Here is a 26,454-nt window from a genome sequence, read left to right on the forward strand (position 1 = left end):
AGACTTGTTTATTTCAGTTGGTACAGCAGCTTATATAGCTGAGGCAGCCAATCTGGTCAAGGGGAGATTTATGCCCTAACCAATCACAGCCTGTTGCCAGGCAGGCTCCTTTGCCAGGTGGTTTCCGAAGCCATTCAATCACAGCCTGTTGCCAGGCAGGCTCCGTTGCCAGCGGCCATCTTGGCATGGCCTTCTCATTCCACCACATTCTGTGAAGATTTTTTTTTTTAAGATTTATTTTATTTGAAAGAGAGACAGAGAGGTCTTCATCCACTGGTTCACTCCCAAATGGCCATAATGGCCAGGGCTGGGCCAGGTCAAAGCCAGAAGCCAGGAACCAGGAGCTTCTTCTGGGTCTTCCATGTGGATGCAGGGGACTCAAGTACTTGGGCCTTCTTCAGCTGCTTTCCCAGGCACTTTAACAGGGAGCTGAATTGGAAGTAGAGCAGCTGGTACTCAAACTGGCACCCATATGGGATGCTGGCACTGTGGAGAGGGAGAGACAGAGACAGAGGTTGTTTATCTGCTGGTTCACTCGCCAAATGGCCACAATGGCTGGAGCTTCCACTGCTTTCCCAGACCATTACCAGGGAGCTGGTTGGGAAGTGGAGCAGCTGAGACTCAACTGGTGACCATATGGAATGCCAGCATCACAGTTCTGTCCCCTGTGAGGATTCTTATATAAGCCTTTTCTGTGGACAAACGCTATTTCTTCTGGGTAAACATCCAGGAGTGCAATTAATGAGTCATCATATGGATGTATGTGTTTAGTTTTTTTTTTTTATTTTTAATAAAGATTTATTTTTCTTATAAGTCAGAATTACAGAGAGAAGAGAATGCTCTTCCATCCTCTGGTTTACTCCCTAGATGGCTGCAACAGACGGGACTGGGCCAGGCTGCAGCCAGGAAGCAGGAGCTTCCTCCAGGTCTCCCAGGTGAGTGCAGGGGCCTGAGCACTTGGACCAACCTTTGCTGCCTTCTTAGGCGTATTAGCAAGGAGGCGGATCAGAAGTGGAGCAGCTGAGACTCAAACTGGTGCCCATATGGCATGCTGGGGCTGCAGACCGCAGCTTAACACACTGCACCACAGCGTCTCCCATGTGTGTTTCAGTTTTTTAGGAGCTGCCAAACAGGGCAGCGTTTGGGCCCTACCACCTGTCAGGGGGAGACCAGCATGGAGTCCTGGTTTTGATACAGCCAAACCTGGCTGATGCAGCCATTTGGGGGTGGATCAGCAGATGGAAGATCTCTCTCTGTCCCCCTCTCTCCCTTTCTTTCTGTCGCTCTTTCTTTCAAATAAGTAAATAATTTTTCCAAAAATTGTATGCTTGGGGCCAGTGCTGTGGAGCAGCAGGTTAACGCCCTGGCCTGAAGTGCTAGCATCCTGTATGGGTGCTGGTTCAAGACCTGGCTGCTCCACTTCTGATGCAGCTCTCTGCTGTGGCCTGGGAAAGCAGTAGAAGGTGGCCCAAGTCCTTGGGCCCTGAGCCCATGTGGGAGACCCAGAGGAAGCTCCTGGCTCTTGGCTTCGGATTGGTGCAGCTTGGCTATTTTGGCCAATTGGGAAGTGAACCAGAGGATGGAAGACTTCTCTCTCTCTGCTTCTCCTCTCTGTGTAACTGGCTTTCAAATAAATAAATCTTTAAAAAATTATATGCTTTTATAGGGTATTATGCAATGTTTCTATGTATAATTACACTATGTAATATCTAATGAGGGTAAACAAACCTATTTTCTCAAACATTTAACGTTTCTATATGGTAAAAACATTCAGAATCATTCTTCTAGGTTTTTTATTGTTTTTAAATATTTTTTAAAGATGTATTTATTTATTTGAAAGGCAGAAAGAGAAAGAATGATTCCATCTGCTGGTTTATTCCCCAAGTGGCCGCAGCAGCCAGGTCTGAGCCAGGCCAAACCCAGGAACTCCACTCAGGCCTCCCACATGGGTGGCAGGGCCAAGTACTTGAGCCACCATCTGCTGCCTTCCCAGGCGCATTAGCAGGGAGCTGGATTGGAAGAGCAGTCAGGACTAGAACCGGCACTGTTCCTTTTTATTTCTTAATGATTCTTTTTGATAAATGGAATATTTGAATTTAGATTAAATAAAATTTTACCAGTATTTTTCTTTTATGACTATTTTGTGTCCTAAGAATATTTGTGGTACAAAGATTAAATATGAAAGTAGCTTTTGTACTTTATGTTTGAGGTAACAGTTGACATGTAACAAAGTACACATGTTTAAAGTAAGTTCTGCCGTGTGAATACACCTGCGAAGTCATCACCACACTCAAGGTGGTAAACCTGTCGTATTCCTGTCTTTTTGGGTTCCTTCCTTCCCTCTCACCTTTTCCTTCTTTCCCCATGAAGCTATCCCTTAGCTGTACAATCCACCTCGAGTTAGTCTTTGTGTGTGGTGTGCAGTCAGGACACTGTTTATTCTCCGTGTGGATATATAGTTATTCTACCATCTTTTGTTGAAAAGTACTTTTCTCTGTTAAATCACTTTTGCGTCTTTGTTATAAGTTAACTGTGGGTGCAGACTTATTTCTGGGCTTTCTGTGATGTTCCATTTATTCATTTTTTTCTTTCTTTTTTATGTTTTAAAGATTTAATCTTTATTTATTTGAAAGGCAGAGTTACAGAGAGAGAGGGAGAGACAGAGAAAGCAAGAGAGGTCTTGCATCCACTAGTTCACTCCCCAAATGGCCACAACAGCCAGGGCTGTGCCAGGCCAAAGCCAGGATCCCGGAGCTTCTTCCAGGTTTCCCATATGGGCGTAGGCCCAAAGTATTCAGGGCATCTTCCGTTGCTTTCCCAGGTACATTAGCAGGGAGCTGGATAGGAAGTGGGCAGCCAGGACCCGAACTGCATCCACTCAAATGGGATCCCAGAGACAAAGGTGGCACTTTAACCCACTATTTATTTGAAAGGCAGAGCCAGACACACACACGCAGATCTTCTATCCATTGGTTTTCTCCCCGAGTGGCCACAATAGCCAGGGCTGGGCCAGGGTGAAGCCAGGAGCTTCATCCTAGTCTCCCCCATGGGGACAGGGGCCCAAGCACTTGGGCTATCTTCCAGGTACATTAGCAGGGAACTGGATCTAAAGTGGATCATTTGGGACACAAACTGCTGCCCATATGAGGTGCCAGCATTGCAGGCAACATCTTAACCCACTATGCCATAACACAATCTCCCAATCTGTTTTTCTGTCCTATGTCGTTATCACTGTCTTAATTACTGTAACTTTTTAAAAAAAGATTTACTAGGGGCTGGTGCTGTGATGCAGTAGGTTAATTCTCCACCTGTGATGTCAGCATCCCAAATGGGCACCAGTTCTAGTCCCGGCTGCTCCACTTCTGATCCAGCTCCCTGCTATGGCCTGGGAAAGCAGCAGAAGATGGCCCAAGTGCTTGGGCCCCTGCACCCATGAGGGAGACCTGGAAGAAGCTCCTGGCTCCTGACTTTGGATCAGTGCAGCTCTGGTTGTTACAGCCATTTAAGGAGTGAACCTGTGGATGTAAGACCTTTCTCTCTGTCTCTCCCTCTCACTGTCTGTACCTCTCAAATAAATAATAAATAAAATCTGTAAAAAATTATTAATTTATTTGAAAGAGATAAGGAGAGACAGACATCTTCCATCCACTGGTTCATTCTCCAAATGGCTGCAACAGCCAAGCCAAAGTCAGGAATCAGGAACTTTTCCTGGGTCTCCCATTTGGGTGGTCAGGGGCCAGGCACTTGGGACATCATCTGCTGCTTTCCCAGGCACATTAGAAGGGAGCTGGGGGTGGGGGGGCGGTGCTATGGCATAGCAGGTAAAGCCACCACCTGCAGGGCCGGCATCCCATGTGGGCACCGGTTCGAGTCTCGGCTGCTCTACTTCCGATGCAGCTCTCTGCTTTGGCCTGAGAAAGCAGTAGAAGATGGCTCAAGTCCTTGGGCCACTGCATCGTGTGGGTGACCTGGAAGAAGCTCCTGGCTCCTGGCTTCGGATTGGCGCAGCTCCAGCCATTGCAGCCATCTGGGGAGTGAACCAGTGGATGGAAGACCTCTCTCTCTCTCTCGCTGCCTCTCCTTCTCTCTCTGTATAGCTCTGACTTTCAAGTAAATAAATAAATCTTAAAAAATATATAAAAAAAAGGAGAGCTGGATTGGAAGTAGAGCAGCCACCTTTTTTCCTTAATTTATCTATAAAAGTGTCTTGCTAGTTTTCAGAATAAGCTCTTCAATTTTTTCCAAGGATTTATTTATTTATTTGAAAGTCAAGAGTTACAGGGGGCTGGCACCACAGCTCACTAGGCTAATCCTCTGCCTGCGGCGCCGGCACCCCAGGTTCTAGTCCCGGTTGGGGTGCCAGCTTCTGTCCCGGTTGCTCCTCTTCCAGTCCAGCTCTCTGCTGTGGCCCGGGAAGGCAGTGGAGGATGGCCCAAGTGCTTGGGCCCTACACCCACACGGGAGACCAAGAGGAAGCACCTGGCTCCTGGCTTCAGATCGGCATAGCACGTCGGCTGCAACATGCTGGCCGTAGTGGCCACTTGGGGGGTGAACCAACGGAAAAAGGAAGACCTTTCTGTCTCTCTCTCTGTCTAACTCTGTCCAAAAAAAAAAAAAAAAAAAAGTTACAGGGAAAGAGGGAGAGACAGATCTTTGGAGAACTGGTACTCATGTGGAATGCCAACCTTGCAGGCAGCAGCTTAGCCCACTGTGCCACAGCGCTGGACCCCAGCTCTTCAATTGTTATGGAAATTTTTGCTGGGGATTTGGTTGAGATTACCTTGAACCTTTATTTTTAATTTTTTTTCAAGATTTATTTATTTATTTGAAAGGTAGAGTGACAGAGAAAATGCACAGAGAGAGGGGGAGAGAACCAGAGACAGGAAGAGACATCTTCCATCTGATGGTTGGCTACCCAAATGCCTGCAACAGGCAGGGCTGGGCCAGCTGAAATCAGGAAGCACGAGCTCCATCCGGGTCCCACATGGCTGGCAGGGACTGGATTGTTGGAGCTCACCTGTTGTTTCTCTGGATGCGTTAGTCAGGAGCTGGATTGGAAGTGGAAGAGCTAGGACTTGGACCAGGCACCGGTATGGGCTGTTTCGAGGAGCACTTTAACCTGCTGTACCACAATGCTTACCCCTTCTGCCTGTTTTTTTCCCCTTTTGGGTTTCCAATTATGTCCTTTTAGATTGTTTGATATTGTCACATGTTTTTATTATTTTATTGTTTATTTTTAAGGTATATTTGTTTATTCAAAAGAGTTACAGAGAGGGAGAAACAGAGATTAAGATTTTTCTTTTAAATATTTGTTTATTTATCTGAAAGGCAGAGTTACAGAGAGGCAGACGTAGAGAGAGAGAGAGAGAGAGAGAGGGGCAGAGGCACCTTCCTAGAGGTAGATAGTAGGGTTAGTCGTCTCTGAATGCCTACTTGAAGTTCGTGGTCATGTGAGGTGGTGAATTACAGTGGGGCAAACTCCAGCCAGGCTTCTTCACGGGAGCCTTCTCCAGCCAGCACTGCCCCCTCCTTGCTGCCTGCCTGACGACAGCAGTTGCTGACATACACTGAGCAATTCATTACTAACTAGGCATGTGGTGGGAGCTCCATGCAGATTATCTACTATAATGTCCACACTACCCTTACTGGTTCACACCATCATCACCTATATACTTTACAGTTGAAGAAGCTGAGATACAGAGTTTAAGACTTGACCCTAAGTTTGGCTGACAGGAAAGTTGACATTCTCAATCTCTACACAATAACCATATATTCTGGATCAGCTGATAAAATAAAACAAGTTATAGAAGAAAATACAGATGGAGCAATCAAGATTGTGGGTGTCCTTGGGCTGGCTGTGTGATTACTGAGGCCTCTGCCTCTTATCTGTGCGGTTGGTGGAAAGCTGCGCGCCGCACTGCCTTCTGTTGAGCTTTGAGTGCTGCTCATGCAGTGCCTCATATAATAAGGTCTTTGAAAAAAAAAACTATTATTATATTATTGCTTCTCTTCCTTGGGGTAGGCATAATCCTAAAGTCAGTGTTCCTTTTTTTTTTCTTCTTTAAATTTTTATTTATATCTTTGGAAGGCAGAGTTACAGAGAGATTGAGAAAGAGAGAGATCGAGAGAGAGAGAGAGAGATCTTCCATCTTTTGGTTCACTCCCCAAATGGCTGCAGTGGCCAGGCCAAAGCCAGGAACCTGGGTCTCCCATGTGGATGTTGGGGCCCAAGCACTTGGACCATCTTCTGCTGCTTTCCCAAGCATGTTAGCAGAGAACTGGCTGGGAAATGGAGCAGCCAGGACTCCAGTCGGTGCTCAGATGGGATGTTGGCATCGCATACTTAATCTGCAGTGCTGCAACACTGACCCCAAAGAATCCCTTGATTCCTAGTTCTTTTGTGTATCTTGTTTGGAACTTATCTCTCTTTCTTTCTTTCTTTCTTTCTTTCTTTCTTTCTTTCTTTCTTTCTTTCTTTCTTTCTTTCTTTCTTTCTTTCCTTCCTTCCTTCCTTCCTTCCTTCCTTCCTTCCTTCCTTCCTTCCTTCTTTCCTTCTTTCCTTCTTTCCTTCCTTCCTTCCTTCCTTCTTTCCTTCCTTCCTTCCTTCTTTCCTTCCTTCCTTCCTTCCTTCCTTCCTTCCTTCCTTCCTTCCTTCCTTCCTTCCTTCCTTCTTTCCTTCTTTCCTTCTTTCCTTCTTTCCTTCTTTCCTTCTTTTTTTTTTTACAGGCAGAGTGGAAGAGTGGACAGTGAGAGAGAGAGAGACATAGAGAAAGGTCTTCCTTTTACTGTTGGTTCACCCTCCAATGGTCGCCGCGGCCAGCACACTGTGGCTGGCGCACCGCGCTGATCCAAAGGCAGGAGCCAAGTGCTTATCCTGGTCTCCCATGGGGTGCAGGGCCCAAGCACTTGGGCCATCCTCCACTGCACTCCTGGGCCATAGCAGAGAGCTGGCCTAGAAGAAGGGCAACCGGGACAGAATCCAGCGCCCCGACAGGGACTAGAACCCGGTGTGCCGGCACTGCAAGGTAGAGGATTAGCCTAGTGAGCCGCGGCGCTGGCCTTCTGCTTATTTCTTTTTTTTTTTTTTTTTGACAGGCAGAGTGGACAGTGAGAGAGAGAGACAGAGAGAAAGGTCTTCCTTTGCCGTTGGTTCACCCTCCAATGGCCGCCGCGGTTGGCGCGCTGCGGCCGGCGCACCGCACTGATCCGATGGCAGGAGCCAGGAGCCAGGTGCTTTTCCTGGTCTCCCATGGGGTGCAGGGCCCAAGCACTTGGGCCATCCTCCACTGCACTCCCTGGCCACAGCAGAGGGCTGGCCTGGAAGAGGGGCAACCGGGACAGAATCCGGCACCCCGACCGGGACTAGAACCCGGTGTGCCGGCGCCGCTAGGCGGAGGATTAGCCTAGTGAGCCGCGGCGCCGGCCTGCTTATTTCTTCATTTTCTTCCCTGGTGCTTTTGGGTGCTGTTCTCTGCCTCTTTGGCAATGTTTTTGCCTATTTGTTTTTGTTTTTGTTTGTTTTAAGATTTATTTTGGGCTGATGTTGAGGCACAGCAAGGTAAAGCTGTTACTTACAGTGTGGGCGTCCTATATCAGAGTGCTGGTTTGAGTCCCAGCTGCTTTGCTTCCAGTCCAGCTTCCTGCCAATGTGCCTGGGGAGGCAGTGGAAGATGGCTCAAGTACTTGGGCCACTGCCACCCATGTGGGAGACCAGGATGGAGAGGTTTTTTTTTTGTTTTTTTTTTTTTTTTTTTTTTTTTTTTTTTTTTAAGATTTATTTATTGGGGCTGGCGTTGTGGTGTAGCAGGTTAAAGCCCTGGCCTGCAGCGCCAGCATCCCATGTGGGTACCCGTTTGAGTCCTGGCTGCCCCACTTCTGATCCAGCTCTCTGCTATGGCCTGGGAAAGCAGTGGAAGATGGCCCAAGTCCTTGGACCCCTGCAGCCACGTGGGAGATCTGGAAAAAGCTTCTGGCTCCTGGCTTCAGATCTGTACAGCTCCGGCTGTTGAGGCCAACTGGGGAGTGAACCAGTGGATGGAAGATCTCTTTTTCTCTCTGGCTCTACCTCTCTCTGTAACTCTGTCTTTAAAAAAAAAGATTTATTTATTTATTTGAAAATCAGATTTACAGAGAGAGAAGGAGAGACAGAGAGAAAAAGATATTCTACCTACCTGTTCACTCCCTAAGTGGCCACAACAGCCAGACCTGAGCCAGGCTGAAGCCAGCAGCCTGGAGCTTCATCCAGGTCTCCTATGTGGATGCAGGGCCCCAAGTACTTAGGCCATCTTATGCTGCTTTTCTGAGTCCATTAGCAGGGAGCTCGATTGGAAGTGGAGCAGTTGGGACTTGAACCATGCCCATATGGGATGCCTGTGTTGCAAGTGGCGGCTTAACCCATCACACCATAACACCGGGCCCAGGATGGCGTTTCTGGCTTCTGGCTTTGGCCTGACCCAGACCTGGAGGTTGCAGCCATCAGTGTAATAAACCAGCAGACAGCAGAAATCCCTTTCTGTCTGCCCTTCTCTCTCCTTTATTTAGTGATTTGAGAGAGCGACAGAGAAAGACACATGCCCCCCACACACATGAGAGAGAGAGAGGGAGACAGAGATATCTTCCATCTGCTGGTTCTTTCCCCAGATGGCTACAACTACAAGGGCTGAGCAGGCCCGAAGCCAGGAGCCAGAAGCTTCATCTGGGTCTCCCACATGGATGGCAGTGGTCCAAGTACTTGGACCATCCTCCACTGCTTTTCCCAGGCCATTAGCAGGGAGCTGGATTGGAAGTGGAGCAGCTGGGTCATGAACCTACGCCCATATGGGATGCCAGTGCTACAGGCAGCAGCTTTACCTGCTATGCCACAATGCCAGCCAGCCCCCCACCCACTTTTTTAAGATTTATTTATTTGAACAGCAAATTTACAGAGAGAGAAAGAAAGAAGGGCAGAGGAGAGGGAGATTTTTTATCTGTTTGTTCACTCCCCAAATGGCTGTATCAGCTGGGGCTGGACCAGACTGAAGCCAGGAGCCAGGAGCTTTATCCTGGTTTCCCATGTGGGTGCAGGGGTCCAAGTACTTGGACAATTCTCTGCTGTTTTTCCCAGGTACATTAACAGGGAGCCGGATTGGAAGCTGAGCAGCCAGGACTGGAACCAGCACCCATCTGGGATGCCGGCACTGTAGGTGGTGGTTTAACCTGCCTGTGTTCCAACACTGGCTGGGAAATGGAGCAGCCAGGACTCCAGTCGGTGCTCAGATGGGATGTTGGCATCGCATACTTAATCTGCAGTGCTGCAACACTGACCCCAAAGAATCCCTTGACTCCTAGTTCTTTTGTGTATCTTATTTGGAACTTATCTCTGCTTATTTCTTCATTTTCTTCCCTGGTTCCACTCATATAGAACTTGTTCCTCAGAAAGGTTCGCTATTTTTCAACTGTGTTTCTTGGCTCTTCTTGAAGGCATACACCAGAGTTAAGAGCTGCCAAAATGCAGGGAGGAGATGCAGCCACTTAGCTGTGGGCAGCTGCCATGCATCAGCTGCTGTGCCTGCTCCTGGTCTCTGTTCTCGTGGATGGGCCTGGAACCCTGCTGGGCCTGGCCAAGGGACGGAATCGTGACTCCACAGCACTCACCACTGGTACCTCTTTGGGGTGACTGCTCTGCTGTTTCCTGATCAATTTGCTTCCGTTATTTATTTTGCCAGAAAATTATTCCCTCTAGAATTTCAAATGTGTTTCCTTACATTTGTATATATTCTTTTTTTTTGAAATATTTTTAAATTTTATTTTTTGAAAGGCAAGGTTGCATCTGCTGTTTCACTCCCCAATGACCACAATGGCTAGGGCTGGTCCAGGCTGAAGCCTGGAGCCAGGAAATCCATCTGGGTCTCTCATGTGGGTGGCAGGGGTCCAAGTTCTTGGGCCATGTTCTTCCCTGGCTCATTATCAGGGAGCTGAATTGGAAGGAGCGCAGCCAGGTCTGATAAGCACGTAGCTTCACCTGCTCTAGCACAGCACCAGCCCCTCCTCACTCTGTTTTGGGGGCTAGACTGTGGAAGTCCTCTTAGGACTGATTTTCCAAAGCGGGCTGCCTAGTTTAGGTGAAATGCTCTTATTTCCAGGGACTGGGTAGACGTGTTCCGTCTTGAACTGGAGGAGCCTGGCCTGCATATCCAGGGCAAGTCCATCTTGGGAAACTTGGTGGTTGGTGGTAGGGCAAGAGCAATGGGGTTGTCTTAGATTTGGTGACCTCCTTTTTTTTTTTTTTTAAAGATTTATTTATTTATTTGAAAGAGTTATACACAGAGAGAGAAGGAGAGGCAGAGAGAGAGAGAGAGAGGTCTTCCATCCATTGGTTCACTCCCCATTTGGCCGCAATGACCGGAGCTGTGCTGATCTGAAGCCAGGAGCCAGGAGCTTCTTCTGAGTCTCTCATGTGGGTACAGGGGCCTAAGGACTTGGGTCATCTTCCACTGTTTTCCCAGGCCATAGGAGAGAGCTGGATCAGAAGTGGAGCAACTGGGACTTGAACTGGTACCCATATGTGATGCCAGCACTGCAGGCAGTGGCTTTACCTGCTATGCCAGAGTGCCGGCCCCTGGTGGCCTTCTTTTAAAGATTCCCATAAGACTCTTAGAATGTGACTTATTTGGGTAGAACGTTCTGACCGGGAAATTACACATAGTAACACGATTAGAAATAATTATGTAATGAACTCCCATTACTCAACTTTAACACTTACCAATGTGTTGACCATCTTGTTTCAGCCTTCCCCTGCCACCCACACTCACTTTTTTCCCTGATTTATTTATTTATTTATTTATTTATAGAAAGATAGAGTGACAGCCACCCATCCACCCACCCCTCTTATCCCTGCAACAGCCAGGGCTTGAGCCGGGCTGAAGCCAGGACTGCATCTGGGTTGTCCCGGGTGGCAGAAGCCCAGTGCTTCCCCCGGCACCTCTGCAGGGAGCTGGATTGGATGTGGAGCAGCTGGGACTTGGTCCGATGCTCCTGTGGGATGCCAGTGTCACATGTGGTGGCTTATGCTGTATCACAGTACCTAACCCTATATCTAATAATTTTTAAATTGGTATCTGGAATATTGTCTTTCAGTTTTGTTCTCGTGAGCAGTGAAGTTATTGGAAGAGCATTTTGGTTCATTTGAGGCTGGGTATTTGAAGTAGAGTCTGTTGGATTTTTTTTTTTTTTTTTTTTTTTTTTTTTGACAGGCAGAGTGGATAGAGAGAGAGACAGAGAGAAAGGTCTTCCTTTTGCTGTTGGTTCACCCTCCAATGGCCGCCATGGCTGGCGCGCTGCGGCCAGTGTACCGCGCTGATCCGAAGGCAGGAGCCAGGTGCTTCTCCTGGTCTCCCATGGGGTGCAGGGCCCAAGCACTTGGGCCATCCTCCACTGCACTCCCTGGCCACAGCAGAGAGCTGGCCTGGAAGAGGGGCAACCGGGACAGAATCCGGCGCCCCGACCGGGACTAGAACCCGGTGTGCCGGCGCCCTAGGTGGAGGATTGGCCTATTGAGCCGCGGTGCCGGCCTGAGTCTGTTGGATTTGGAATTTGGTTTTAGGGCAAGGCCCTTTGTTTGTGGTTTTGCTCTGGAGGCCTTTGAGGGTCTCAGCTGGATGTCTGAGGGCACTGGGGAGGCTTCAGCTTCAGCCTGGGGCAGAATTCCAGCCGACAGCAGCCCTCTTGTCTCCCCTGAGTGGTGAGCTGCGGTGCTGGACTACCTGTTACATAGTTTGCCTTTGGAACCATATACATGTTTTTTGTAAGTAAAACAAACAAACAAACAAACAAAAAACCAAAAGAAAGCCACAGTCACCTATCTCCACAAATTGAACATAAACACAAACAAGTGAATCTATATCAAGTTGGTAGCATGGTCAAACAGGAGAAATAATCACTTCAAATAACTTTAGACACAGTATTTTGACCGTATATTCCTAGTAAGATATTTTAAGATCAGAAGAAGAGAAAATTAGTCTTTAAATTTTTTTAAAGATTTACTTTATTCATTGGAAAGGCAGAGTAAGAGAGAGAGAGAGAGAGAGAGATATCTTCCATTTGCTGGTTCACTCCCCAGATGTCTGCAATGGCCACAGCTGGGCCAGGCTAAAACCAGGAGCTTGGAATTCCATCTGGGTCCCCCGTGGGGTTGCAGGAGTTGAGTATTTAGGCCATCTTCCGCTGCTTCCAGGCAGGCACTTTAGCAGGGAGCTGGATCAGACGCTCTGATACGGGATGCAGCATTGCAGGCTGTGTGTTAATCTGTGCCACACTGCTGGCCCTGAGAAATTAGGTTTTTTTCTTTTTTTTAAATTAATTAACTTTTTTTTTTTTTATTATTTTTTTTGACAGGCAGAGTGGACAGTGAGAGAGAGAGAGACAGAGAGAAAGGTCTTCCTTTGCCGTTGGTTCACCCTCCAGTGGCCGCCGCGGCTGGCGCGCTGCGGCCGGCACACCGCGCTGATCCGATGGCAGGAGCCAGGAGCCAGGTGCTTTTCCTGGTCTCCCATGGGGTGCAGGGCCCAAGCACCTGGGCCATCCTCCACTGCACTCCCTGGCCACAGCAGAGGGCTGGCCTGGAAGAGGGGCAACCGGGACAGAATCCGGTGCCCCGACCGGGACTAGAACCCGGTGTGCCGGCGCCGCTAGGCGGAGGATTAGCCTAGTGAGCCGCGGCGCCGGCCTAAATTAATTAACTTTTTAAGGAATACAAATTTCATATGTACAACTTTAGGAATATAGTTATTTTTCCCACCATACCTGCCTTCCCACCCCTCCTCCTCCTCCTCCCTCTCCCCTTCCCAGTACCATTCTCCATTAAGATTCATTTCCAATTTAAGGGAAATTAGTTTTAAAAAGTGTTCAGTAGTCTTTTTGTTAGTAGTAACTGCTATTTTGAAACAATTCCTTTTCTGTTTCAAGTAAAATTAAATTAGTGTTGTAATCTTGTTAGAAACAAGACTTTCAGCAGAAGTTAATCTAATCAGGGTCCTGTCTTTCAGAACTCACTTTCTTCTGTCTAGTGTGAGACTGGGTGGGTCTGAGTCAGGGCCACGTGTTCATCTGTGTGGCTTGGATGTCCCTCGACCTTTCTGGGCTTAGCTCTTTGTGAAGAGGAGCTGGTAGCTGCTTGTCTTCACAGAGTTTGAGAATTCCGTGGTGAATGTGCAGAAAGCACTTACAGTGAGAGCTGGCACCTCTGCAGAATCCATAATTATTTTTTAAAGATTTATTTATTTATTTGAAAGTCAGAGTTACACACAGAGAGAAGTAGAGGCAGAGAGAGAGAGAGAGAGAGAGAGAGAGAGGTCTTCCATCTGCTGGTTCACTTCCCAGATGGCTGCAATGGCTGGAGCTGAGTTGATCCAAAGCCAGGAACCAGGAGCTCCTTCCGGATCTCCCACGCGGTGCAGGGGCCCAAGGACTTGGGCCATCTTCTACTGCTTTCCCAGGCTATAGCAGAGAGCTGGGTCAGAAGTGGAGTAGCTGGTTCTTGAACCAGTGCCCATATGGGATGCTGGCACTGCAGGCTGCGGCTTAACTCGCTCCGCCACAGCGCTGGCCCCCCATATTTTTAATTCTTGTGTTTCTTACTCAGAACACAACACAATATGTAAAGGGATAGAAATATGTAAGAGAGTATAGAATGGGCCGGCGCTGCGGCTCAGTAGGCTAATCCTCTGCCTCGCGGCGCCGGCACACCGGGTTCTAGTCCCTGTCGGGGCGCCGGATCCTGTCCCGGTTGCCCCTCTTCTAGGCCAGCTCTCTGCTGTGGCCAGGGAGTGCAGTGGAGGATGGCCCAGGTGCTTGGGCCCTGCACCGCATGGGAGACCAGGATAAGCACCTGGCTCCTGCCTTTGGATAGGCGCGGTGCACCGGCCGCAGTGTGCTGGCTGCGGCGACCATTGGAGGGTGAACCAACGGCAAAAAGGAAGACCTTTCTCTCTGTCTCTCTCTCTCACTATCCACTCTGCCTGTCAAAAAAAAAAAAAAAAAAAAAAAAAAAGAGAAAGAGTATAGAATGAAAAAATCTTAGATATGTGGGTATTCCCCTGTAAAGCAGGGGGAATGGGGAGAAAATGGAGGACATGTAACGTTGGCAAGATAATGGTTGAAAATTTATAAAAACTTGGGACAGCATTGTAGTGTAGCGAGTAAAGCCACCATGTCCCAGCTGCTTCACTTCCAATCCAGCTCCCTGTTAATGGCTTGGGGAAAGCAGCAGCAGATGGCTCAAGTGGTCATGGCCCGGCCACCCATGTGGGAGACCCGGAAGAAGCTCCTGGCTCCTGGCTTTGGCCTGGCCCAGCCCTGGGTGTTGCAGCCATCTGGAGAGTAACCAGCAGATACAAGATCTCTCTGTCTCTCTCTGTGTCTTTCCCTCTTTCTGTAACTCTTTCAAATAAATAAATAAATATTTCAAAAATTTATAAAATCAGTGAAATCTGAGAACAAGTTCTGAGGAGGATAAATGAGTCTACAAAATAAATATGAGCAAAAGCCAACAGGCACCAGCCAGGTGGTGCAGCTGGTTAGGCTGCCTCCTGGGAGCTGGCATCCCACATCAGAGCTCCTGTTCAAGTCCCAGGTGCTCTGCTTCTGATCCAGATGCTGCAAGTATGCCTGGAAAGCAGTGGAAGATAGTCAAGTGGCTTTCTGGAGATTTACTTATCTGCAAGGCGGAGTTACAGAAGGAGAGGGAGAGACGGAGAGGTCTTCCATCCACTGGGTCACTCCCCAAATGGCCACAACAGCTGGGGCTGGGCCAGGCCAAAGCCAAGAGCCTGGAACTCCATCTGGGTTTCCCACGTGGGTGGCAGGGCCTAAGCACTTGGGCTATCTTCTGCTTTTCCAGGCACATTAGCAGGGAGATGGATTGGAAAAAAAATCTTTAAAAAAACTATATATATATATATATATATATGTTTTTTCCTTTAATAAATAAAAAATTAAAAAAGAGCACAGGAAAAAAAGATCTTTCACTGGCGCCGCGGCTCACTAGGCTAATCCTCCACCTTGCGGCGCCGGCACACCGGGTTCTAGTCCCGGTCAGGGCGCCGGATTCTGTCCCGGTTGCCCCTCTTCCAGGCCAGCTCTCTGCTGTGGCCAGGGAGTGCAGTGGAGGATGGCCCAGGTGCTTGGGCCCTGCACCCCATGGGAGACCAGGAAAAGCACCTGGCTCCTGGCTCCTGCCATCGGATCAGCGCGGTGTGCCGGCCGCAGCGCGCTGGCCGCAGCGCGCTGGCCGCGGCGGCCATTGGAGGGTGAACCAACGGCAAAAGGAAGACCTTTCTCTCTGTCTCTCTCTCTCACTGTCCACTCTGCCTGTGGAAAAAAAAAAAAAAAAAGATCTTTATGGGGATGGTGTGTGGCGCAATGGGTTAAGCTGCCACCTATGACGCCAGCATCCCATATGGGCACCGGTTCCAGTCCTGCTGCTCCATTTCCAATCCAAAATGGGTACAACTGGATCTCTGTATATTAGTCACTAAAATACTAAAATAAGGGAAAACATGATATTTGTCTTTTTGGGACTGGCTTATTTCACTAAGCATAATGATCCTGTTGTACCCATTTTGTTGTGGAAGATAGGATTTTGTTCATTTGTTTTTAATTGATTAATTTATTTGAAAGAGAGTTACCGAGAGGCAGAGAGAGAGAGAGAGAGACAGAGAGAGGGGTCCTCCTTCTGCTGGTTCACTCCCCAAATGGCCACAATGGCTGGAGCTGGGCCGATCCAAAGCCAGGAGCCAGGAGCTTCTTCTGGGTCTCCCACGTGGGTGAGGGGCCCAAGGACTTGGGCCATCTTCTTCTACTTTCCCAGGCACATTAGCAGGGAGCGGTATCAGAAGTGGAACAGTGGAGTCTTGAACCAGCACCTATACGGGATGCTGAAACTGTATGTGGTGGCTTTACCTGCTGTGCCACCGGACTGGCCCCAGTCTGTGGCATTTAAAATATAATAACTATTTGCATCACTATAATTTTCAAAAATTATAAGGTTGAGCTTTTAAAAATGGAGTGCGTATGTATATATTATAAAAGTATTTGCATTCTTTAGAATGTGTTATTTGTGGACAAGTAGTGAAGGGATGAAATTATGATTTGTAAGTTATTTGTGTGGAAGAAGGGGTTTGAATGAGTTGTTGGAGGCTTCATTGTGTTAGAAACACTTTTTTTAAGTAAGAGACATACATAAACAAATATTCATATGTATTAAATCTCAATACATGTATATTATAGTCTTGGGACTTTTTATACATTTACAAATTTTATAATGAAATACTTAAAATTAGGTTATTATAATAATTCTCTACAAGAAGTACAGTCTTTTTTAAAAAAGTTTATTTAAATAAGTTGTTTTTTCCTACACTGTGGTGTAATAGGTTAAGCCTCTGCCTGTGGCACTGGCATCCCATATGGGCACTGATTGGATTGGAAGTGGAGCAGCTGGTACGTGAACTGGTGCCCATTTTAGGATACAGGTGGAGGCCCAACTCACTGCACCACAATACTAGATCTGAGAAAGAGATCTTCTATTAGCTGATTTATTCCCCAAATAGCCAAAGCCAGGAGCTGGGACTCCATCCAGGTTTCCCACATCGGGGTCAGGGGCCCAGTACTTGGGCCATCCTTTGCTGCTTTTTTATTTTTATTTTATTTTTTTTATTTTTTGACAGGCAGAGTGGACAGTGAGAGAGAGAGAGAGAGAGAGAGAGAGAGAAAGGTCTTCCTTTGCCATTGGTTCACCCTCCAATGGCTGCCGCGGCCGGCGCACCGCGCTGATCCGATGGCAGGAGCCAGGTGCTTCTCCTGGTCTCCCATGGGGTGCAGGGCCCAAGTGCTTGGGTCATCCTCCACTGCACTCCCTGGCCACAGCAGAGAGCTGGCCTGGAAGAGGGGCAACCGGGACAGAATCCGGCGCCCCGACCGGGACTAGAACCTGGTGTGCTGGGATTAGCCTGGTGAGCCGCGGTGCCGGCTTAATCCTCTGCTGCTTTCCCACACACATTAGCAGGAACCGGAACCGGAAGCTCAGAGTTGTTGGGACTCTAAATGGCGCTCTGATGCGGGATGCAGCATCGCAGGTGGCAGCTCAGCCTGCTGCTCCACAGAGCCAGCCTGGGTCTTGGCTTTTAACCTTTGTCACTGGAACCAAAGTAATGTTTTGCCTAGGCTGATTTTGCTCTGCAGTCAAGGCACAAGTCTTTCAATGCCACATGAATTTTGAGGTTTTCCACTGTGTCTGAAAGAAGGACTATCCTTGTCCCTGTGTGAGATTTAAAGATTGCTTCCTCTAATCTTACTTATTCACCTGAAGGGTGGAGACAGATGGACAGAGATCTCCCGTCTGTTGGTTTACTCCTCACGTGCCCTCAACAGCTGAGACTGAGCCAGGCTGAACCCACAGGCCTGGGTCTCAGCAGTCTGTGTGGCGACAGGGATTCAAGTGCTTGAGCACCACCTGTTGCCTTCCAGGTGCGCATTGGTAGGAAGCTGGGATTGGAAGGGGAGCCAGCGCGGGGTCAGCACTGTAGTGCAGTGGGTTATGCCACCACCTGCAGTGCCGGCATCCCACATAGGAGACCTGGGTGAAACGCCCCTGGTTCCTGGCATTGGCCTGGGCCAACCCTGCCCACTGCAGCCATTTGGGGAGTGAACCAGCAGATGGAAGACCTCTCTCTGCCTCTGCCTCTCCTTCTCTGTAACTCTGGATTTCAAATAAATAAATAAATCTTAACAAAAAAAAAAAAAAAAAAAAAAAGGAAAGGGAGCTGGGCCTCAAACCCAGGCACTCTGACAGGAGGTGCAGGCCTCCCACGTGGGATCCTGACTGCCGTGCCAGTGCCGCCCTCTAATCTTCGCGAGTGGTATTTTCCCTGGGTTGGATTCTTGTGCGCTGATCAGAACTCTGCTGAGAGGGTGACCACCTCTGCAGTTTGTCAGCCTTCTGCCTCCATCCCTGCCCTCTCCGCTGTGGACGGCAGCCCCTTGACCTCCTCTACTCTCAGCTCTTTTTTTTTGAACTCAGAGGGCTGAGGGTGCCCTGGGCCATGGCCTGGAACTATGTTTCAGGCAGAAAGCTAGGAGATTACAAGGCTCCTCTTATCCGTTTCCCCTCTTTTGGGGATCACTGTCCTTTCTTGTCTGATGTCTAGTATCTTGAAAACCATTGCTTAATATATTTTATCCTTTTTTTATTTAGTTGTAGGTGGGATCAGATCAGGTAAAGAAAGGTACATCTGGTCTCTGTTATTCCATCTTGACCAGAAACAAAAGTATCAAAAACAGGTTTCCCTTCACCCCCAGGTTTTATTTATTTATTTGACAGAGAGGGAGAGACAGAGAGAAAGGTCTTCCACCTCCTGGTTCATTCCTCAAATGTCCACAATGGCCGGAGCTGGGCTGATCTGAAGCCAGGAGCCAGGGGCTTCTTCTAGGTCTCCTGCGCAGGTGTAGGGGTCCAAGCACTTGGGCCATCCTCCACTGCTTTCCCAGGTTACAGTAGAGCTGGATCAGAAGAGGAGCAGCCGGCACATGAACTGGTGCCCATATGGGATACTGGTGCTTCTAAGCCACAGTTCAGGCCCTGGGAAATTTTTTTTTTTTTTTTTTTTTTTTTTGGACAGGCAGATTTTTAGACAGTGAGAGAGAGACAGAGAGAAAGGTCTTCCTTTTACCGTTGGTTCACCCCCCAAATGGCCGCTATGGTTGGTGCGCTGTGGCTGGCGCACTGCGCCGATCTGAAAGCAGTAGCCACTCACTTCCTCCTGGTCTCCCATGCGGGCGCAGGGCCCAAGCACTTGGGCCATCCTCCACTGCCCTCCCGGGCCACGGCAGAAAGCTGGACTGGAAGAGAAGCAACTGGGACAGAATCCGGTGCCCCAACCGGGACTAGAACCCGGGGTGCGGGCGCCGCAGGTGGAGGGTTAGCCAAGTGAGCCGCGGCGCCGGCCTTTTTTTTTTTTTTTTTTTTTTGATGAAGGTATAAGGTGGTCTAGAAATATCCATGGGAGCCTAAGAGAATTCTGACTCCTTTTCTGGTTGGGTTACTTGGGTGGGAGAACAGAGGTGACTTTTTCCTGGGTAGATATCAAAGAAATTGGTGCGTTTAGGTAAGGAACAGGGATAGGGCTTGAGAGAAAGGTTACCTAGAATAACCCAGAGCTGTAGAATGAGATCCCGAAGCCATGGTAAGAAGGAAGGAGTGGAACACCTCTTCCCAACATTAGTGATAATAGAATTTGGACTGGAGGAATCAAGAGAAAAGAGGCTTGTAGCCTGCAGTGGAGGGTGCAGGAGAGGGTGATATTGCCAGGGAATTGCAAGCAGATGGGAGTGGATGCTTAGTATGTGCACTGTGAAGGAGAAGGCATCTTGCTCTTGAAGCTGCTCCTCTCTCCTGAGCCACGCTGCTCAGGGCCACAGGTACCCACTTTTCCTTCAGCTAACTCTGAATAGAGTTTGTCGATGTGTATGTTATAAAACCATTGATTTAAAGTCAGAATAAACAGACCTAAAGTCAACATTATATAAATATTTTCTTGGGGCCGGCACTGTGGTGCAGCAGGTTAATGCCCTGGCCTGAAGTGCTGGCATCCCATATGGGCGCCGGTTCAAGTCCCGGCTGCTCTACTTCTGATCCAGCTGTCTGCTATAGCCTGGGAAAGCAGTAGAAGATGGCCCAAGTGCTTGGGCCCCTGCACCCATGTGGGAGACATGGAAGAAGCTCCTGGCTTTGGATTGGCATAGCTCCGGCCGTTGTGGCCAACTGGGAAGTTAACCAGCAGATGGAAGACCTCTCTTTCTCTCTCTGCCTTTCTTAGTGTAACTCTGACTTTCAAATAAATAAATTTAAAAAATTGTTAACTATAAAATAATAATTTCTTATTTTGAAAACTGTATAAATTGCCAAAAGCTGGGGCTAGCATTATGGCACAATGGATTAAGCTGCCACTCATGATGTCAGCATTCTATATCAGCATACTGGTTCCAGTTCTGCCTGCTGCACTTCTGATCCAGCTTCCTATTAATGTGCCTGAGGGGATAGCAGATAATGGCTGAAGTAGTTGGGCTTAGACCACCCATGTGGGAGATTAGGGTGGAGTTCCTGGTTCCTGATTTCAGCCTGGCCCAGACAGGGCTGTTGCAGCCGTTTGGGAAGTGAACCACCAGATTCTCTCTCTGTCTCTGTCTCTTCCTGTCTATGGTTCTGCCTTTCAAGTAAATAAATAAGTAAATCTTTTTAAAATATTGCTAAAAGCCAATTTTTTTTGACAGGCAGAGTTAGACAATGAGAGAGAGAGAAAGGTCTTCCTTCCATTGGTTCACCCCAAAAATGGCCGCTACGTCCCGTGCACTGCGGCTGGCATGCTGCGCCGCCGATCCGAAGGCAGGAGCCAGGTGCTTCCTTCTGGTCTCCCATGCGGGCGCAGGGCCCAAACACTTGGGCCATCCTCCACTGCCTTCTCGGGCCACAGCAGAGAGCAGGACTGGAAGAGGAGCAACCGGGACAGAATCCGGCACCCCAACCCGGGACTAGAACCCAGGGTGCCAGTGCTGCAGGCGGAGGATTAGCCTAGTGAGCCACAGCGCCGGCCGCTAAAAGCCAATTTTGACTTACATTATTTTGGCTTAATTTAATTATGAAATATTAGGTATAAAATAATTACTTCAGAAGATGATAACACTGGCTTATTCCTGGATTATTGGCACTACTTTGAATGCCTTTTTGTTTGTTTGATTTTTGTGAAATTTAAAAATACACAAAAGAAGAGAAAACATTATAGTGAATACCACTGTGCTCATTACCCACCTGCAACTGTGACTAACACTTTGCCTCTGTTGTTTATAATCTGTTTTTCCCTCTCATTTTTTTTAGTTCTTGTTTTCTGTTGGAGTATTTTGAAAGCAAATTCCAGGAATAAGGTTGTTTTATCCATGAATACTTCACATCTCTGTAACAGGTAAAGGCAATTTTTATTTTTGAATATATAACTATTGTGTCATTATTATATTTTTAAAAAGGTTTATTTATTTACAATGAGAGTGAGAGAGAGAGAGAGAGAGAGATCTTCCATCTGCTGGTCACTCCCCAAATGGCCACAACAGCCAGGCTGAAACCAGGATCTCCCATACCAGTGGCGGAGGCCTAAACACTCTGCCATCTTCCACTGCTTTTGCAGATATTAGCAGGGAGCTGGATTGGGAGTGAGCAGCCAGTACTTGAACTGGTGTTCATATGGGATACTGGCATCTCAGGTGGTAGTTAACCTGCTGCTCCACAATGTTGGCCCCATGGATATCCATTTTTTGATTGAGAAAGCTTATATGAACCTGGAAAATTCATATAAATCCTTCTCATGGCCTTGAATTCTAGTGTGACACTCTAACCCTGAGCCAGTTAACTAGACAGAATTATTTGTGCCATTGGTACCAATCTCTCTCTCTCTCTCTTTCTTAAAAATTATGTATTTGCTTGAAAGGCATAGTTACAGAGAAAGAGAGAGAAATTGGGATCTTCCATCTGCTGGTTCACTCCCCAAATAGCTGCAATGTCTGGATCTGGGCCCATCCAGAGCCAGGAGCCAGGAGCTTCTCCCGGGTCTCCCAGGTGGGTGCAGGGGCCCAAGCACTTGGCCATCTTCCACTGCTTTCCCAGGTGCATTAGCAGGGAGTTGGATCAGAAGTAGAGCAGCTGCGGGAGACCCAGAGGAAGCTCCTGGCTTTGGATCAGTGCAGCGGCCAATTGGGGAGTGAGCCAGTGGATGGAAGACCCCCCCCCACCCCCTTGTAACTCTTGACTTTCAAATAAATAGACAGATCTTAAAAAAAAAAAAAAAAAGGGCCGGCGCCGCGGCTCACTAGGCTAATCCTCCGCCTAGCGGCGCCGGCACACCGGGTTCTAGTCCCGGTCGGGGCGCCGGATTCTGTCCCGGTTGCCCCTCTTCCAGGCCAGCTCTCTGCTGTGGCCAGGGAGTGCAGTGGAGGATGGCCCAGGTGCTTGGGCCCTGCATCCCATGGGAGACCAGGAAAAGCACCTGGCTCCTGGCTCCTGCCATCGGATCAGCGCGGTGCGCCGGCCGCAGCGCGCCGGCCGCGGCGGCCATTGGAGGGTGAACCAACGGCAAAGGAAGACCTTTCTCTCTGTCTCTCTCTCTCACTGTCCACTCTGCCTGTCAAAAAAAAAAAAAAAAAAAAAAATTAAAAAAAAAAAAAAAAAAAGAAGTAGAGCAGCTGAGACTCGAGCCAGTACCCATATGGGGTGCTGGTGCCACAGGCAGCAGCTTGGCCCTGGTACCAGTCTCTCTAGAGCAAAGACAAGGGGGTTTCCAGTCCTTAATCATGATGTACTTTGGTAATTTGAATACTAGGTAAATAATTTTTAAAAAAGATTTGTTCTATTTATTTGAAAGGGAGAGATGTAGAGAAGGAAAGAAAGAGAGGGATCTTCCATCAACTGATTTACTTACCCAAATGGCTACAATGTCTGGGGCTGGGCTTCATCCAGGTCTCCTACCTGGGTGGCAGGGGTCCACATACTTGGGCCATATTCCACTGCTTTCCCTGGCTCATTAGCAGGGAGCTGGATCAGAAGTGGAGCAGCCAGGACTCAAACCCATATGGAATGCCAGGACTGCAGATGTCGGCTTAACTCACTGTGCCACAGTGCCGGCCCCTTTCCTTTTGTTTCTGCCTGCCGTTTTGGTAAGTTAGCTTCACAAAGAAAGAACTTAAAATAAGTTTTTTTCCCTCTTATTTTTCAGACAAAGATATTATAAATCTTCTACTGAATGAAAATTATTCCTAAAGTTGCATATACTCCAGGGGAAAAAACCCAAATGTTTTTCTATTTTGCTTCAATGTAAGATTTGAACAAGAAGTTTCCACAGAAGGTAAGGTAATTTTCCATTTAAATTTAATTGTTTTATTGTATAATTTACTCACATACATCGTGTAGATTGAGTTTCAAAGATGATTGACAGTAAAACATTTAATTTTGAAGGTTTGTTTATATCTGACGTCCATGGTTGCTTTTTGAGATAGTGTGTATGTCTGTGGACTAGTTACTTGGTCTCTCCAGGCAGTCAGGTCATCTGTATGCCACAGGGACACTCGTGTCTGTAGTGAGGCATATGTTCTATCTCTCTGGCAGCAGACATGTGAGGCAGGGCGTATGCACTCTCATGGTTGCAGTTCTGGGTAAAAACTCCATGTAGAAGATAAAAGAAGTATGAAGGGGAGGGAAGGACTTCTGCTTCCAGCAGCATTAGATCTCTGAAAAGGCTGTCTCATTGCAGTCCAGTCAGATACTGGATAAATTACAATAAAAAGGGGCCTTCATTGTGGTACAGCAGGTTAAGCTACCCCCTGAGATGCCAGCATCCTACACGAGTGTCCGTTCAAGCCCTGGCTGCTCTACTGCCTATCCAGCTTCTTGCTAATGTGCTGGGAAAGTAGTGGGAGATGACTCAAGTACTTGGGCCCTTGCCACCCATGTGGGAGACCCCGATGGAGTTCCAGGCTTGTGACTTTGTCCTGGCCGAGCCCTGGCCATTGAGGCCACTTGGGGAATGAACCAGTGGATGGACAATCTCTCTCCCTCTCTCTCTGTAACTCTGCCTTTCAAATAAATGAATAAATCAATCTTTTAAAAATTATAATATAATTTCTTGTGAACATTTCAGCTTATTAAAATTTTTTTTATTTGACAAGTAGAGTTATAGACAGTGAGAGACAGAGAGAAAGGTCTTCCTTCCGTTGGTTCACCCTCCAAATGGCCGCTACAGCCGGCGCTGTGCTGATCTGAAGCCAGGAGCCAGGTGCTTCTTCCTGGTCTCCCATGGGGTGCAGGACCCAAGCTCTTGGGCCATCCTCCACTGCACTCCTGGGCCACAGCAGAGAGCTGGACTGGAAAAGGGGCAACCGGGACTAGAACCCAGCGCCCATATGGGATGCCGGCTCTGCAGGTGGAGGATTAACCAAGTGAGCCATGTGTCGGCTCCTTAGCTTATTAAAATCTAGATGGATGGATGTTTGGCTTAGTGGATAAAATGCCACTTGGGACACCTGTATTCCTCCCTAGATGCTTGGGTTTGGGTCTTGGCTCTGCTTCTACGTCTCACTTCTTGCTAATGCACACCTTGGGAAGCAGCAGGTGATTGCTGAATGATGGGGTACTTGCAGCCCACATAAGATACCTGGCTGGAGTCCCTGGCCTGACTCAGACCTGCCCAGCCCTGGCTATTGTAGGCATTTGGTGAGTGAACCACAGATGGGGATCTTCCTCTTTCTTTGTCTCTGCCTCTCTCCATGCCTTTCAAATAAAATAAAATAAATACAAAAATTAAACAATAACTTTATTTTAAAAATATTAAAATGGGCATGCAGTTGGCCTAATTGTTGAGATACCACTTGGGGGCCAGTGTTGTGGTGCACTGGGTTAAACTGCTGCCTGTGACACCAGCATCCCATACTGGAGTATTGGTTTGATCCCCAGTTGCTTCATTTCTGACCCTGCTAATGTGCCTGGGAAGCAGTAGAAGATGGCTCAAGTCCTTGGGTCCCTGCACCCACCCATGTGTAAGACCCAGAGTTCCAAGCTCCCAGCTTTGACTTGGCCCAGCCCCAGCTGTTGCAGCCGTTTGGGGAGTGAACCAGTGGGTGGAAGATCTGTGTTTTTCTCAGTCTCTCCCTCCCTCCTTGCCTTTCAAATGAAATAAATCTTACGCGAACAAACCACTTGGGATGCCTGCATCCCTTATCAGAGTGCCTGGGTTTGAGTCCTGGCTGCACTCCTGACTCCAGCTTCCTGTCAATGAGCATTCTGGGGGCAGCAGTGATGTCCAAGTAGTTGGGTCCCTGCCACTCACGTGGGATTCTTGACTCCTGTCTTTTAAGCATTTGGGAGTGAACCAGCAGATGGAAGATTTCTCTGTCTGTCCGTGTCTCTTTCTTTCCACCCTTCACATAAATAAAATACGTTTTTAAAAAAATTTTTTTTAATTTTTTTTATTTATTTATTTGACAGGGTTACAGACAGAGAGAGAGACAGAGACAGAGAGAAAGGTCTTTCTTCGATTGGTTCACACCCCAAATGGCCACTACAGCCAGCACTGCGCTGATCCAAAGCCAGAAGCCAGGTGCTTCCTCCTGGTCTCCCATGTGGGTGCAGGGGCCCAAGCTCTTTCGCCATCCTCCACTGCCCTCCTGGGCCACAGCAGAGAGCTGGACTGGAAGAGGAGCAACTGGGACTAGAACCTGGCACCCATACGGGATGCCAGCGCCGCAGGTGGAGGATTAACCAAGTGAGCCACGGCGCTGGGCCCCGTTTTTAAAAATTTTAAATATAAATTAAACTAACTTTTCAAAGAGTAAGAGACAAAGTAGAACAGTGACTACTAAAATAGCTCTCTTTTGCCCTTGGCTGAAAAAAGCATAAATCTTCAGAGGAAGCATGCATAATGTAGGCCCTTAGGGTTTCTGTAGATTAAATTTAAGGAAGTTTGAACTTCCATCAGAAAACACACAGAAATACCACACACACATACAGCCACTATGAGGAAGTCAGCATAAAGATTCTCAAAGGTAGGTAGGTATTGAATAATCAGATATGTAATATGTATAGTATGTGTGTAATACTTAGGTATAACATAGTTAAAGAGGGGCTAGCGTTGTGGCATAGTGGGTAAAGCTGCACCTGTGATGCTGGCATCCCACATAGGTGCCAGTTTGAATCCTGGATGCGCTCCACTTCTGATACGGCTCATGAGGGAGAATTGCACTCACTCCAGTTTGGTCACTCCCTTTATCAGCAGGGGTAGAGTTTGGTCAGGGTTCAGATCTTGGGAACCCAAAGTATAGGATTATTTCTTTTAGCAGGACTTTAGCTACTTCTTGTGCATCTCCTGTCCATACCATGAAGATTATCAATGAAGACTAATGGACACCTTTGGCCATTTGGTAGAGGCATTTAGTAAAGACTGTCAGCCAGTCTCACCAGGGTGGGTCCTTTTTCGTTGTACGGGAGTAGATAAAGGAGGTATTGTGGTGTGTCCATCCAGGCTAGTTTGTAGACAGGGGACATGACTGGCCACAGTCTTTAATTGAGGTTCTCTTGAGTTCCTTTGCAAGGGTATTGCCAAAGAGACGAGGGCCTAAATCCTGAGGAGAGACAGTCCGCGTGTACTGCTGAGCTGTGTTTGAAGACAGATCGGCCCCTCAAAGGTAGACAGACAGGAGGACTGTGGATGCAACGGTGCACAGAAAAAGGCATCCTCCAGGTCTGAGACTGTGAACCAAGAGGTACCTTCAGGTATCTGAGCTAAGAATGGGGTACAGTCGGGTGAAATGGAACAACTGCCCCCTTCATGGCGCCAGATCCTGAGCCACCTGATTCTCCTCCATTTGACTTGCAAGCAGGCAAAATAGGGA

The 26,454-nt window shown here is 48.0% G+C and overlaps 1 protein-coding gene across 8 annotated transcripts in view; it reads left to right on the forward strand.

Moving 5' to 3' along the window:
* Positions 1 to 26,454, forward strand: part of PPP6R2 (protein phosphatase 6 regulatory subunit 2) — a 101,969-nt gene that overhangs the window by 6,923 nt on the left and 68,592 nt on the right. For 5 of the 8 annotated variants that reach the window (XM_070053098.1, XM_070053099.1, XM_070053096.1 and 2 more), the window contains exons 2-3: positions 20,903 to 20,987; positions 22,788 to 22,916. The gene's annotated coding sequence lies outside the window, so the exon portion shown is untranslated. Of the gene's footprint in view, positions 1 to 818; positions 936 to 20,902; positions 20,988 to 22,787; positions 22,922 to 26,454 lie in introns of all 8 variants that reach the window. The other 3 variants (XM_070053107.1, XM_070053117.1, XM_070053105.1) reach the window with 2 other exon arrangements.

This window comes from Oryctolagus cuniculus, chromosome 11 (assembly GCF_964237555.1).
Source record: "Oryctolagus cuniculus chromosome 11, mOryCun1.1, whole genome shotgun sequence".
Taxonomy (NCBI): Eukaryota; Metazoa; Chordata; class Mammalia; order Lagomorpha; family Leporidae; genus Oryctolagus; species Oryctolagus cuniculus.